The 15037-nt window shown below is 40.0% G+C and overlaps 1 protein-coding gene across 2 annotated transcripts in view; it reads right to left on the minus strand.

Annotated features, from left to right (window-relative positions):
- LOC124796367 (protein cycle) overlaps positions 1-6405 on the minus strand; it is a 946497-nt gene extending 940092 nt beyond the window's left edge. For both annotated transcript variants that reach the window (XM_047260526.1, XM_047260528.1), the window contains exon 1: positions 6180-6405. The gene's annotated coding sequence lies outside the window, so the exon portion shown is untranslated. The remainder of the gene's footprint in view (positions 1-6179) is intronic.
- Between the last annotated feature and the right edge of the window lie 8632 nt (positions 6406-15037).

Genomic DNA, 15037 nt, shown 5'->3' on the forward strand with positions numbered 1-15037 from the left:
ATGCAAAACTTTTTTTGATGTGTGTAGTATACATCCACAATGGAGTCGTACAACCGGTTGACGGGATTCCGTACTTGTAGCAAACGACTCCAAGAGTAAAAATGGATTAGAATAATTTTGGTAAACTATATAGAGTACAGAGTAGATACTAGTTGCCGAAGTTTGTGACATAAAAAGTTGAAAATCAGTGGGTTCTACCTGATTTGACTTATGGCATTTAAAAACTGATGACTCGTCGAACAGTGAAGAGATCCGTGTTGAGAATTAATTGTTGTTGTTGTTGTTGTCTTCAGTCCTGAGACTGGTTTGATGCACCTCTCCATGCTACTCTATCCTGTGCAAACCTCTTCATCTCCCAGTACCTACTGCAGCCTACATCCTTCTGAATCTGCTTAGCGTATTCATCTCTTGGTCTCCCTCTACGATTTTTACCATCCACGCTGCCCTCCAGTACTAAATTGGTGATCCCTTGATGTCTCAGAACATGCCCTACCAACCGATCCCTTCTTCTAGTCAAGTTGTGCCAGAAACTCCTCTTCTCCCCAATTCTATTCAATACCTCCTCATTAGTTATGTGAGAATTAATAGGAAGACGAATACATAGAAGATGGACCAAGGAAATTCTTTGTTGCATTCAAAGAGATAAGGAACGATCAACATGACGACCTAATGGAAAGCGAATATGTCACAGAAAATTTGCAGCAGCAACACGAATGAGTATTGGCGAAGACGGTAATACACTGGAAAGTCTGAATGAGCCATTTGTCCAGCAGTCTACGTCAAATACACGGTGATTATGGCCGCGGAAACCTTTACTGTGATTGTGGTCTTCGTTGCACAAAGATGATCCAATGGTTTTCGCCAGTAAAACACGGGAGTTAATTGGCTGAACATGAACGACACACTGAACGTCCTCAATATGTAAAAACATTGAAGCAGCTAGGGAACTGAAAGTGTGAAAGGTTATTCTTACGATTTTCCATTTTCTTCAGTAACAACATGGTTAATACAACGATACTTGATTTACTTTATTTCTTTATTATTTGGGAGTGCATCATGCTAACTTTTTTTTCCTTTTTTTTTGTCGGTACATAAATCAAGTGCCTAACCACAAATTAATCCAGCTGGCAGTCCACGATCCGCAGTTACACTGATAACGGTTTTTCCAACGACGGTACAAAAATGTTGTTCGACGTTTAGACGATGTCTTTCGAGAGAGATCATTAGCTCATTTGGAAATGAATGGAGGAAGAAGCGGCTGTGGCTCGTTAAAGGAAACATCCCTGGAAATTCAAGTACAATTAAACCACAGGACCTGGCAGAACCTTGTACCTCACTCGTGTACGAGTCCAGTGTCGAATAATACGACGCGAAATTTGCAGTTGCTATATGCTGTTGTTGTGGTCTTCAGTCGTGAGACTGGTTTGATGCAGCTCTCCATGCTACTCTATCCTGTGTAAGCTTCATCATCTCCCAGTACCTACTGCAGCCTACATCCTTCTGAATCTGCTTAGTGTATTCATCTCTTGATCTCCCTCTACGATTTTTACCCCACACGCTGCCCTCCAATACTAAATCGGTGATCCCTTGGTGCCTCAGAATATGTCCTACCAACTGATCCCTTCTTCTAGTCAAGTTGTGCCACAAATTCCTCTTCTCCCCAATTCTATTCAGTACCTCCTCATTAGTTACATGATCTATCCATCTAATCTTCAGCATTCTTCTGTAGCACCACATTTCGAAAGCCTCTATTCTCTTCTTGTCTAAACTATTTAACGTCCATGTTTCACTTCCAACTTCCATACAAATCTTTTCAGGAAAGACTTCCTGGTAGTTAAATCTATACTCGATGTTGACAAATTTCTCTTCTTCAGAAACACTTTCCTTGCCATTGGCAGTCTACATTTTATATCCTCTCTGCTTCAGCCATCATCAGTTATTTTGCTCCCCAAATAGCAAAACTCATCTACTACTTTAAGTGTCTCATTTCCTTATCTAATTCCCTCAGTATCACCCAACTTAATTCAACTACATTCCATTATCCTTGTTTTGCTTTTGTTGATGTTCATCTTATATTCTCCTTTCAAGACACTGTCCATTCCGTTCAACTGCTCTTCCGGTTCCTTTACTGTCTCTGACATAATTACAATGTCATCGGTGAACCTCAAAGTTTTTATTTCTTCTCCATGGATTTTAATTCCTACTCCAAATTTTTCTTTTGTTTCCTTTACTGCTTGCTCACTATACAGATATATAACTTGTGCAAAAATGGCAGTTCTGATCTGCCCCCAACCTTCTGGCCCATGACAAATTTCTGGGGACGACCATGTGCCGAAGTTAGATTCATTAAAGGTTAATGCAGATTATATCTTCTTCTAGTGTTGTATTTGTGAATATCGCTGTTAGTCTCAAACTCAGATTGATTATTGATAAAAAAAAAAAATCGTAAGCGAATAAATGTGCTGTGAGGCTGTGGTTAACATTCCCATGTGTTTAAAGAGATGCCTCCGAGATGTAAGGCTATGAATTCCACATATAATTCTATAATTATTTTCTTTTGTTCATGGAATATTTTTCCCTACATGAAAAGATACCCCAGAATATTATCCCGCAACACACAAATGAATTAAAACAAGTTAACTTACTCAACTTCTGTATCCTCAGAGACTACAATTATTCTTATGGCAAAAGTAGCCGAACCTAAATGTTGTACCAGGTCTGCTGCCTATATGGCTCTTCCAGTTTAAGTTTTCATCAATTTGCACACCTAAGAATTTAGAATTTTCTACCCCCGACAAACTTGTAAAACCATGAAGCTTGATTTCTCGGTGGCGCTTGAGAGGTGCGTCGTACTAGAGCAGCATTTGTTACATCTAAGTGTGTGCTACAGTAGTACGAAAGATGAACAAAATTGGTGATCCTTTGAGTTTATGCTGCCCTCGTACGTGACATCTGCACAGTTTTTTACCTTCAGACTTACTGTTTTGGCGGAGCAATTACTTGCTTGATACGGCTCTCACAATTGCTGCAATGAATTACGGTGTTCAGAAGCATCTACGAACTTGTCGCTAGCCTACTTGAATTCCCTGTATCCAGGTCTGGTTTAAGGCCCATCGCTTGGGGGCGACAAAGATGTCACAAGTGTAGACTTCGTACAGGATGTATCACAATTAGTAGCAGCCGCTTGGTGCAACAGTGCGCGATTTGTGTACAGCGTGGGTCACAATTAGTAGACAAAACTGACGTGGGTAAAAGTTTAGAGTGAGGAGAGGCAAATAATAAATTCTCAGACTGGCCCTGCCTGTACTCCAACATCAAATCTCTCTGACTCTTGCTGAGAGGAATCCTGGGCTTTAGAACAGCCTGCCGAGGTCACGAAGTAGATGAAACGTACTTACATCACACCGTGTCTGTGCAACTTGCACGATGGGGCAGATTTAAATTCCGCGTAAATCTAACGATGATTTACGAGGGCGTGCTCAAAAGTAACGCCACCGCAATTTTTATGTGAAATTTCTTAAATCTGTTTAAATAAAGCGTTAATATTCTACATCTTTATTTTTCATGACATCTAACGCTAGAGAGCTCCTAATTGACGCGAGTACCATGGCTGTATGTAACGTAATTACGTCGGTGCGTGTGAAACAGCATGATGTAATTGAGTTTCGAATCCGAAGAGTTCGTCTACACATGGAAAACCCTCTCCTTAACAATGAGAATGCCACACTACACACGAGAGCTGCGACATCTGCAACAATCCGGCAACTTGGGTTCACTGTCATCGATCATCCTCCATACAATCCCGACATTGACCCATCCGGTTTTCATACGTTTCCAAAAGTTAAAGAACACCTACGAGGACTCCCCTCTGATAGTAATGAAGCAGTGCAAGCAGAGGTGAGGTTGTGGCTCCGTCACCAAGTCAAACATTCTCGTCTCTCGTCGGGAGAAATGTGTTAGTTACCAGAGTTGAGAAATAAATACGTACCCATGAAGAATAATGATGTAGAATGTTAACAGAGTTTGTTTTATTTATATAGTTTTCACATGAAAAGTTCGGAGGCGTTACTTTTCAGCATGCCCTCATATTTTGAACAAACATGATTTAAACATATTATCTCAGTTCGTTATTTATATCTAATGATAGTCGTATCATTCATTAACAACTAGAGATAAGGGAAATGTCCAGAGTCGTTACTAAATGTCACTGCAACTAACAGAACGTGTTTGCCACTTTGTCACCCAGCTATCACAAATTTGCCTCGGGGGGATCGTCAAGTGTTAGGAGAAAGAAAGGGGTGGCACTGTAACGAACTTTGCGCGAAATGAATTACGTCCTTCAGTTTGCTTGATGCTGCACGCCATCGTAAGACAATCCCGGTTTGAAAGTTCTTGTGTCGTAGTGTGATCTGTCAATTCTCAAATTTCGCTGGCTCATGCACCAGCCTATACCTCTGTATACAAGGATACTTTATTTGTAATTGAGTATTTTCTATACAACGATAGTTTCCTCAATAGCATTTCTTGGCATTGCATGTCTGCCGGGGAAATATACCAGCGCTAGAAGTTGGCACTTAGCGCGAGGCTTCATTTAAGTGAATTTCAGGATTTATACCTATTCCTTCGTACCCATCATTCCCCAAGCGATGAGTCAGCCTTACAGAGCGCGTACTTTCGTTTGGTGTAGGGTCAGTGTCATTCAATAGACTGATGAATTTCATCTAGAAGCTTCACATCAGACTACGTGCTGGGTACCGGCTTATCGTATGGCGTGAAACGTCCTCTGATCCGCTGCCAAGAATAGCTGTGCAAGCGTCAGTATAGCCAACGTTCGCTTTTTGTGTCAGAATGCGGTTGCCAGCATGTAGATGATATCTATATCAAAATAGACAACACTGCCACATCTAAATTACCCAACAACTTTTAAATATTTATGATCGCTCAGAAAACTGCTGTTACGACGTGACAGAAAGTCTACGTAAACGTACGAAACGTCAGAGAAAGGAATGTAACTCGCGTCTCCAATCGTCCGAAACTTGATTTGTTCAACTTGAAACCATCAAAGAAAAAGTTTTGCCTGCATGTGTATCACGGCAGAAAAGCGCCGCAGATGACAAAAAAATCTTCTATTCAAAGACACGGCACATCATAACACACGCTTGTTTATCCTCTGGGCCCACTGAAAAAATCGCTCTTTAATAATTATAGCGCAAAGCTGCACCATCGTTGGCTCTTGTCCAATAAATAGCAATATAGGGAAATAACTACGGCAATATAACTTAAACTGTATTCATTTCTCCAACAATGGCCTTTGTCTCTCAATATGCAGCTGTTGAAATGTCAAAATACGACCCACATGTCACAAACACATTTTCTCTGAACCGATTTCTTTTTTAGTTATCAAATGCAACGTAACCTCGTTTGTGAAATGGAGGTAATCATAATACGATGAAGTGTTTTCAATTTCGATTCGTGAAAAACCGCACTATATAATTTATTCCACTCTTAACACCTGTGTTTGCCCTCACATTATATCAACGATTTGGGATTACTGAATACTTTTCAGCAATAGTTTTCGTAAGGTATAATCGTAGACAGTTTTATAGTTCTAACCTGTCTTATACCCAGAAACATAATTAAACAATAGCTATTCCTTACAATCGACGCAACTATGCTGGCGATACACTGTTTTCGTAGTTGTTCTGACAGTACCAGATGTTCGCGTTTTGTGTGAAAATGTAAATCATTTTTTCGGCACCAGTCTGTTAGAGACTGATGATATGTTGTTCGATGCAGTATTCTTATCGCATTCGAAAACATGACACAGACATTTACATGAATTAACAAGAAATTACACTGGCACGATACTTCGTTGAACTCGTGCGCCTAGCACAATGATACACCGTAAACCGAACTCTATTGAATTCTGGGAACATTTTGTCTGCAAAATTAATCACTGGGAACAAAAACGTTTAACGTCTGGTTTGTTTTTGGCGCGACCTCATTACGTAATTGCAAAGCGATGTTTGCCAAGGCCGAATAAATGAACAGAATGTCCTGTGACAGTAACTGTTTTCTAAAAAAATAGCTGTAACAAAGAAATTTGAGAAACTACTGCATGATGCTGTTGTTTGCGTCGAATGTTAACCACAATAAGATGAAAATTATTCTATACTTACCAGACTTCAGTGATATCCAGAAAATTTTGGCAGAACACGTATTTCCTTAATGACACGACGACACAGCTGCAGAATCACGTGAACTATTCCACGAAAACGAGTCACTCACACGTACACTTGAGATATATTCGTCACTTATACCACAGAACGAAAACGAACACATCGTGAAACGTACACAAAACTGCTGGTGCCATGTACACCCAACACTTCGCGTGTTTGTCGTGACGTCACTGAGTGTCTGTTGTAGTTCGGCCTCTGTCCGCTAGGTAGCTCCACTGAAACCATGACCTTGCTCAAGCGGTTCAGGCCGCCTCATGTCAGAAGTTACACGACAGAGTCGTTGGAAGCATACGTTTCCCACGAATTATCCGGTATGACGTGCTCGAAGGAAACTGTATATGGGTACGTTATGAGCCTGAGATACAATTTTAAAAATACGAAGGCATGGCAAAGCTATGGACATAATTTTCTTGTCCTTGGTGCACTTTGGCTACAGCTCATACAAATGTAATCATCTTCCACAATGAAATTGATAAAAATGCATTTTTACTCCCTCTGTGTTCTCTAAATGTGATTTAATCTGTCAATTATAGAACGCAATTTCCATTCAACTTCCTCTTCCACAAACCTTACTCTCTAACCAAAGTAATACTATTAGCACCATCACCAAAAATAGCCTGTGGCTACAACCCACAGTACAACATCAAATGTGTAAAAAACTGTTTATAATCTCGACTGTTACTCCATTATTAATAACCATTTCTTGTACTTTGCGTCTCCCTTAAGCTATCAGATTTTCCTTCCCTCTGGCACCTCACCATTACATTTCTCGGGTCTAGTGCAGCAGGGGATACAACCCGTCGGCTTTGGACAATGACGTCACAAGTCGCCAGATAGTAGTTTACCATTTTCGCTTTTGCTGTTATGTTTCAGTTTCGTTTTTTTTACTGATTGCTTAATAAAGTGGATCTGTTTATTCTATCTCGTGAGATTTTTTTTTTTAAAAGCCAAAAAACACTTATCAGCCACTGAAGGGAGCTACAACACTAAGAAGAATCGCTTCGCGATTGGCGACTTGTGACGTCAATGTCCAAAGCCGACGGGTTGTATCCCCTGCTGCACTAGTCCCCATTTCTCTGCCGTGTTTTATTGCATTTTTCACATTTTATTGTACTTGCATTTTTTTGTATTTACACTGCTCCAAAGCATTGATCAGGACTAGATTCAAGGTCAGCTATAAAACTATTTTTTCTCCTCTCTCACAGAAAAATTAATGACTGACACAGACACTTTATAGTTCTACTGTGACTGCTGCACTTTCAGTTTCTATATTCCACAAAATCAGCACAAATTTCATGGTGAATCCCGATAATTTCTCAAGTTTATTCAATGTGCAAAAATAAACCATGTTGAACTAGAATTAGGTAATCACTTGTGAGACTTAAAGTTTCTATTTTTTCCCTGAAATTTCTTGGTACATGTGATCATTTGTTTTCCATACTCGATGACTTAAATAAAAATAAAGGAAGGGCTTTCATGGGATCGGCAGTAATATGGTCTTCTGCCATAACAACTCACACACACATTAGCTTATCCTAATTCAGAATTTTTACACAATAGCCTACACATAACTCTACATAGTAACACCCAATTATATGAAGGTCATTCCATAAGCCAGGGCAAAGCCTACAGCAAACAGCACACTGACCAAATGACAGATAGCGACTGCATGCGAGAATGGCTCAGTACCAGCACCTGAAATATTCGGTGCGGGCTTGAACATGTTAAAAGATGGTTGTAAGCAGAATGGAGCAGCAAGCATACATGAAAATTGCCTTTCTCACTGACAGAAACGCTATTACTCAGTCCCATGTGGAACTACAAGCAACTGTGGGTGATACAGCCACAGTATTCTAGAGTGTCAATACCCAACACTGCTGCAACTTTCTGCTGAACCATCTGTGATGCACACTTCAGAGAAAACATCCACCGCTGCTGAATAGTGCAATCATACTGCATGAATAATGCTACAGCCCACACTGTGGGTACCATCAATAATTGTGTGTATCAGTCAGGGTGAGATGTCCTCCCCCACTCACCATAATCACCAAATGTCACTTCATTTGACTTTGACCTCATTACACAACTGAAGAAGCCTTTGTGTGGGAGGTGCTTTGCAAACAGGGCAGTTATCCTCATGGCATTTTGGCTACAAGTGGCACACATTGATGAAAATCCAAATGGCATTCAATGTCTTCCCCAACATTAACAACATTGTGTGGATGCACTGGGGACAGTAAATGATTTTGGTTCATTTTTATTCCATTTGCACTTCTGCACTATAACTTTACACAGAGTTCCAATGAATCTGTTTCATTTCAACCTTTGCCATGACCTCCTGTACTGGAATCCTATTTTTGTTGATATTCAGATACACACTGCTTTACCGATTCAATGCGCATTGTGGAAATCCTAAGTTGTCGCAATATTACGAGATATACCATAGTTGCCATGTCTTATGGAATGACCCTCATATATTCAGCAATAGATACGAAAGCCATATACACTTGACAAGCTTTCCTTTTTACGCTGTTGCACAGTAGAATAGTAAGTTAGTGCAGGACTAAAATTTTGTTAAGACCAATGGAGACAGTCAACTGGCACATGTCTGCCAGATAGGCAATCGTGTCATAAGCAAATTTCAACATGGGGGCCTGAAGTATAAACAAGCTATGACCATGTTTCAACAGATCATGCAAGAGAGAAGCCAAGAACAACTGATTCAGCACTTCAATAACAGTATGGAACAGACAGGATGTGCTACTGCAACAAGGCTAAATACAGTTAACTTCACTCAGGATGCAAGCTTTGCCCAAGGAAAAATTCTGAAACTTGAAGTTAAACACCAGAGCAGCTGAGAGCACTTTCGGGCTCAGAACAGAGAGCACATTTAGCATGTTTGATCAGCACTGCTTGGGAGGGGAGGCGGGAGGGGGGGGGGGGGAGGGGAGATCATATCATCGCCTGCTACAAAACCTGTTCTCCTCAAGCTTATTCTTAGAGTTAGACCATCCCATCTGCATTTGGGATAACAATGGAAGACCAACTGTGTTAATTTGCAGGATACTCTGGTGAATTAAACAAGTGTCTACAAGCAGCTGCTAACTTGAAGTCCACTGCCATCCGACCGTGGAGGGGACCTCTGAGCTGCAGTCCAGCTGGTCACAATGGTGACTGGCTGAGGATGGGGGCTGAGTTGATCTTCCATGGATGAAGAAACGAACTGCCCAAATGGCAAGCTGTTCAACTTAAGCACCAGATGCCTGTGTCACCACTACTGGAGCAGTACACGTATCACTTTACTGGTTGTGTGCTGAGACCGCAACTCAGGCTGCCCTTGGTGCTGCTGGTCTCCTGCCTACACATCATCTCGACAACCGACAACAGGGGTATGCAGGTTTCAGGGACCGAGCCGAAGCACAGCTTCACTCATCAAACGATTCGAGGCTCTGATGGTAATCCATAGCCATGTAAGGCTGTGGGGACGCACAGTTGCCGCATCCTCCTGCGATGAGGCTTCAGCACTGACCACAGGCAATGGAGGACCTGTTTTCAGCAAATTCTTCTCTGGGCACTGACATGCCACCTCATGCTTTCAAGCAATGAGGACTCTGCACAGTCGCTGCCAGGTTGCGTCACAAAGAAGATGGAATGATTGTAAAACTCTCACCTACAAATGATTGTTAATTGAATGATGTTTCATTACCACCCCGGCACTCAACAGTATCAATCACCCCTACTCCCTGTTCGACCTCCTGATAGCAAAGTGACCCCCATCTTTGGTCGTGACACTGCTTTCGGCTGTTGTTGCAGGGATCCAAACAAAGGAGTAAGCTCCACTGTACTGCACGATGGCCAAATGGGGAGTTTCACAGTAAACTACAGGAGCAATGAAAGCTCAGCATCTGGTGTAGAGGGCTGATATATTTCAATTGTGTTCATCTTCACGAACATCAAGTATCATTTCTACACAACTCACAAGGAAACATAAAGAAAAGATGTAGTTGAATATGTGAAAATTCGAGGGAACATTTTCAGTGTTGACATACTAATCAAAAGAACACATTGGGACATGTCCCATAAACCAACAGCCAACCATAATTTCTTTAGAAATATATTTCCTGACATATTCCAAATCTCTCGAGGCTCTCCTCCATGCTGTTATCTGCAAAACACAATGTGAGAGTTAGTGATTCAATATTTTAGGGGAAAAAAAGGTCAAAATTCTCCCAAAAGATACCATGAAGGTACCTAAGAAACCAAAACCATTTTGAAATAACAAAGGTTGGCAATATAATGCCCTTTCCAACAAATTAAACAAGTTTCTGCACTTCAAGCATTTGTTGCATCTCTAAGCTGAAATAGATTTGTAGAAACAGAGAGTAAGGTACCCTGTCCAGACATTCAGATTTAAGGGCGCTGAAACAATCAAACATTTTGTCAAATGTGTGATGCTGTTTGACATAAGTTTTAAGTGGCAGAAAATTTGACAAGATGGCGATTGTTGTTTGTGTTGCTGTTCCACCACATATGTTTAGTGAAAAATGGTTTCATTAAAATTTAGTTCCCTGCATCGTGAATTTCCACAATGATGGAAACTATGATCAAGGGTAAAAACAAAATAGTAGTGGCAATTACCAAAATGGCATGTTTGTCAAATCTTTCCCAGCCATATATTACATAGGAAGAGGTTAAAAAGAAAATTGATATACTATGCACAACATACAAGCAGATGTGCAATAAAATAAAATAAAAAATATCAAAGTTCTTCAGTTTTTCCATGGACAATTAGGCTATATGCTCCCATGTTTGGTATTTTAATGAACTGCAAAATACTGACATGACTAATTTACAGAACCATGGAAATAACAGGTAGAACCCGAAGGTCAGTCTAGTTTCTGAAGAAATGCAGGAATGCCTGAGGCTGTACTAACTCTAAAATTTAGCCTAGAAAACAGGTTAAAAAAGGTAAACCTACATATACAGCATTTGTAGACCTGGAGGAGCTTTTTATAATTCTGACTGACTTCTAATCACTGAAGTCAGCAGAGATAAAATACAGGGGGCAAAAGGTTATCTTTTATACAAACCAGACAGTAGAAATAAGAGCTGAGGGACATCAAAGCGGAGCAGTGGTTGAAAAGGGAGTGAGACACATTTGCAACCTATCCTCGATGTTATTCCATCACTACATTCAGGAAGCAGTAAAGGAAACCAAGTTCACATTTGGAGAGGGAATTAAAGTTCAGGAAGAGGAAAATAAAAACTCTGAGGTTTGCCAATGACTATGTAATTCTGTCAGAGACATCAAAGGACTTGAACGATCTGTTAAATACAATGGATAGTGTCCTGAAAATAGGTGATAAAGGGAATATCAACAAAAATAAAATGAGGGTAATGGAATGATACTTTTTCTTCTCCTTCCTCTTTCTCTTCTTCCTGAAACATTTCTGCTTCTACATGCATTTGGTTGTGCAGTTTGGTCTAATTAAATCAGGTGATGCTGAAGGAATTAGATTAGGAAATGAGACACTAAAATTAGTTGGTGAGTTTTGACATTTTGGCAGCAAAATAATGGATGATGACAAAACAGGACTAAAAGAAGGGACTGACTGATATGACAAATCTTGTTGCATCAAGGAATCATCAGTTTGGTAATTGAGGGGAGGGAGGTGTGTGTGTGTGTGTGTGTGTGTGTGTGTGTGTGTGTGTGTGTGTGTGTGTGTGTGTGTGTGTGTGTGTGCACACACCAGTCTTTTGACGGTGGAGATGGCCATTGCATGCTTGAGAATTTTATTATAACTGATGCGACTTGAAAAACGAGAAGATTTTATTCAGACATGCTACCGTGAAACACTCCAAGGAAACAGATTTGCAGTAAAATGCTCATCCACTGCCAGCAAGTTGACCAATGTGGTCAGTAAAACCATTGCCTGGGAAAGGCAAGTTGCTGGATTTGAATAATTTGCCAGGAAGTTTCATAATGCACAATGTTTTCAACATGGATAAGTTTTAGTTCCAAAAATATTACCACTTGAACAAAACTGAACAAAAGGAAGCTCAGTGACAATGCTCACAATTCACCTGATGAATAATGCAACTTTCTAATAATACCCTTGAGACTGGCTACAAAACTAGCGATTTGGATCCCTGAGCAAAATGTCCGTCCACTGAACTGAATACTAGTGCATCTCCAAGGACGTAAAGCTTTTAAGTAGAAAAAAGAAAGAAAACTGCTGTTGAATATAGCTTTGTTTATAAAGGTGTCACAAATTCATTCCAGCAGGCAAATATGCAAGAAAGGTGCTGTGGACATCCTCTACTGCCACTGTAACACAATATGAAATGTCAGTAAAACAGAGAAGGGAAATCTGGAGGTTGCTGCAAGACAATGCTCCTACACAGCTAACGTTATTGGTCGATAACTAACTAAATTTTAGTACAGAGGTGCCTTCACTACAACTGCCCACTTCACGTGTCCTTTGCACTTGTTCCTGCAGTTTGAAATTAAATTGAAGTCACTTTTTGAACCGTAAAGATGCAATGGAAAATTCAATATAGCAGTAAAGGCACTCTCAGATTAAAGGTGCTAAGAATGTTGTGCACACTGTACTGATATTAGCAAAGGTATGTGAGTGCAAGTTGTTAAAAGGCTTCCATAAAAAGTTTTTGAAGGATGAGTTGAAAAGATCAAACAATAACTAGAAAAATAGGAAACTACACATTGGAAGAGGAGAAAGCAGAAATTATGTATACCAAGGATAATTTTAACAACCACTTTTATTACATACACATACAATTATTTTGTATAAAGGCTAATATATTTCAGTTCAATCTACTCTAAATTTATCGTTTGGTAAAACTAATGGCTTTACCACAAATTTATTTTTCAAAACACTAGTTGCTATCAACTAATTAACATACAAAAATTATTACTTGCATCGCTCATGGGACGTTCAACAACAGAATGGCGGTGTGCTGGATCTGCCTTCTGATGTCCTGTTAGTACAATAAATAAATTCAGTTTCTATTGTTGCTGAGTACCATGTGCACTAATAGAGAGTAGGTGCAGATAATCTTAGGACAGATCGTATAGTTTTGGAGCTCATTTTCAAGTAGTGCAGACAAAACAAAGGAGGATAAATATTATAAAATACTGTTGATGTAATTTTGTCACTACTAAGTGTGTAAATACAACTGTCTTTCTAGTGAGTTCGAATTATTTGATAAAGCAAACCATAGAACTGGCCTCAGCGGAAACTCACTTGCTCACTTATCTAAACTCCATACGGCGATAAATGACCTCTGATAGCAAGCAACACTGTTTCCACCTTTCAACAGCAAAGTGAAAATGGCTACTGCAACAGTGACTGAAAGCCATAGCTGCCTACCACTGCAGCAACAATGAGACATTGCCAAAGAAGTGTAAAGAAAATTTTGTTACAAGATTTGTCGCATAAGACACATGAAGCAGTCGTGCAGAACACACTTTAATTATCAGGGATGTTTTCTTGCCATAAGGACTATAAATAGTTAAAAGTAGTACATGTTGTTACCTCTCAGTGCAAACACAGAAAGTGGTCATAGAAAAATGCCTTCAGTGTCTGCTATGACAGCTTGCTGTTAAAATTATTTCTAATGAGAAGGCAAAGGGAGTCACACTCCTGACGAAAAGACTGTCAGAGCAAAATATTAAATTCATGTAAGCAAATAGTGTGCAAATTACAGCAAGAGGGACACACTGCCAAGTGAAGTAGAATTCACGTCTCTACCCAGAAGAAGAACAAACTGTACAAAAATTACTCTCTTATCGAGTGAAGTTTCGTGTAATGAGTGATGACAATTTAGTACGTCGTCACCAGCCGTTCGAGCACAGCGCAGGAAACGTTCAACAATATGAGCACCTTTTGTTGTTGGAAGCAGCATATGAACAAAGTCTTTAGTACATACTGCAGTCTGGTTTTAGCACTCTTTCTGCTACCATCTTAGTGCAGCTTTGTGATCACACATTTTTCGAAACTTGAGTTCACAGTGTTTTTTTTTTATGTGTAAATTTTCATAACCTTCGTAGTAATGTTTCCGAAGATAAAGCCGCAACAAGACAAACACAAGAGAAAGAAAATGACCTTAGAAATGAAATGTAAAACCATTGAATAGTGTGAACGTGGTGTGAGCACTGCTGATTTAGCACTCACATACAATCGGTGTACATCAACTATTTGCACCATCTTCAAGAATAAGGGAAAGATTAAGGAGATGGATGTTTCAAAGGGAGTGACAAGAGTATCTAAGAAACAGTTTCATATTCTGGACGATGTCAAAAGATTGCTCCTTATATGGATAAATGAAAAGCAATTGCAGGGTGACACTATTAATGAGAACATCATTTGTGAGAAGGCGAGAATGATTTTCACCGAGCCCGTTAAGAAGACACCAGGATCATCAGCAGCCAAAGAAGTGTTTAAGGGAAGCCATGGGTGGTTTGAGAAGTTTAAGAGAAGAACCACATCCACAGCATTGTGAGGCACAGTGAAGCAACCAGCTCTGACACAAAGGTAGCAGAGAACTTAATTAGCAACTTCAAGATGCTCTTAGATTCTGAGGGTTATCTGCCACAACAGGTTTTTAATTGTGATGAGACGGATCTATACTAGAAAAGATGCTGAAGAGTACCTTTATAACAGCAGAGGAGACTGCACTGCCCGGTCACAAGCCAATGAAAGACCATCCACGTTGCTATTCTGTGCCAATGCAAGAGGCAATTTGAAAATTAAACTGCTGCTTGTTCACCATTCAGA

Source organism: Schistocerca piceifrons, chromosome 4 (genome assembly GCF_021461385.2).
Source record: "Schistocerca piceifrons isolate TAMUIC-IGC-003096 chromosome 4, iqSchPice1.1, whole genome shotgun sequence".
Taxonomy (NCBI): domain Eukaryota; kingdom Metazoa; phylum Arthropoda; class Insecta; order Orthoptera; family Acrididae; genus Schistocerca; species Schistocerca piceifrons.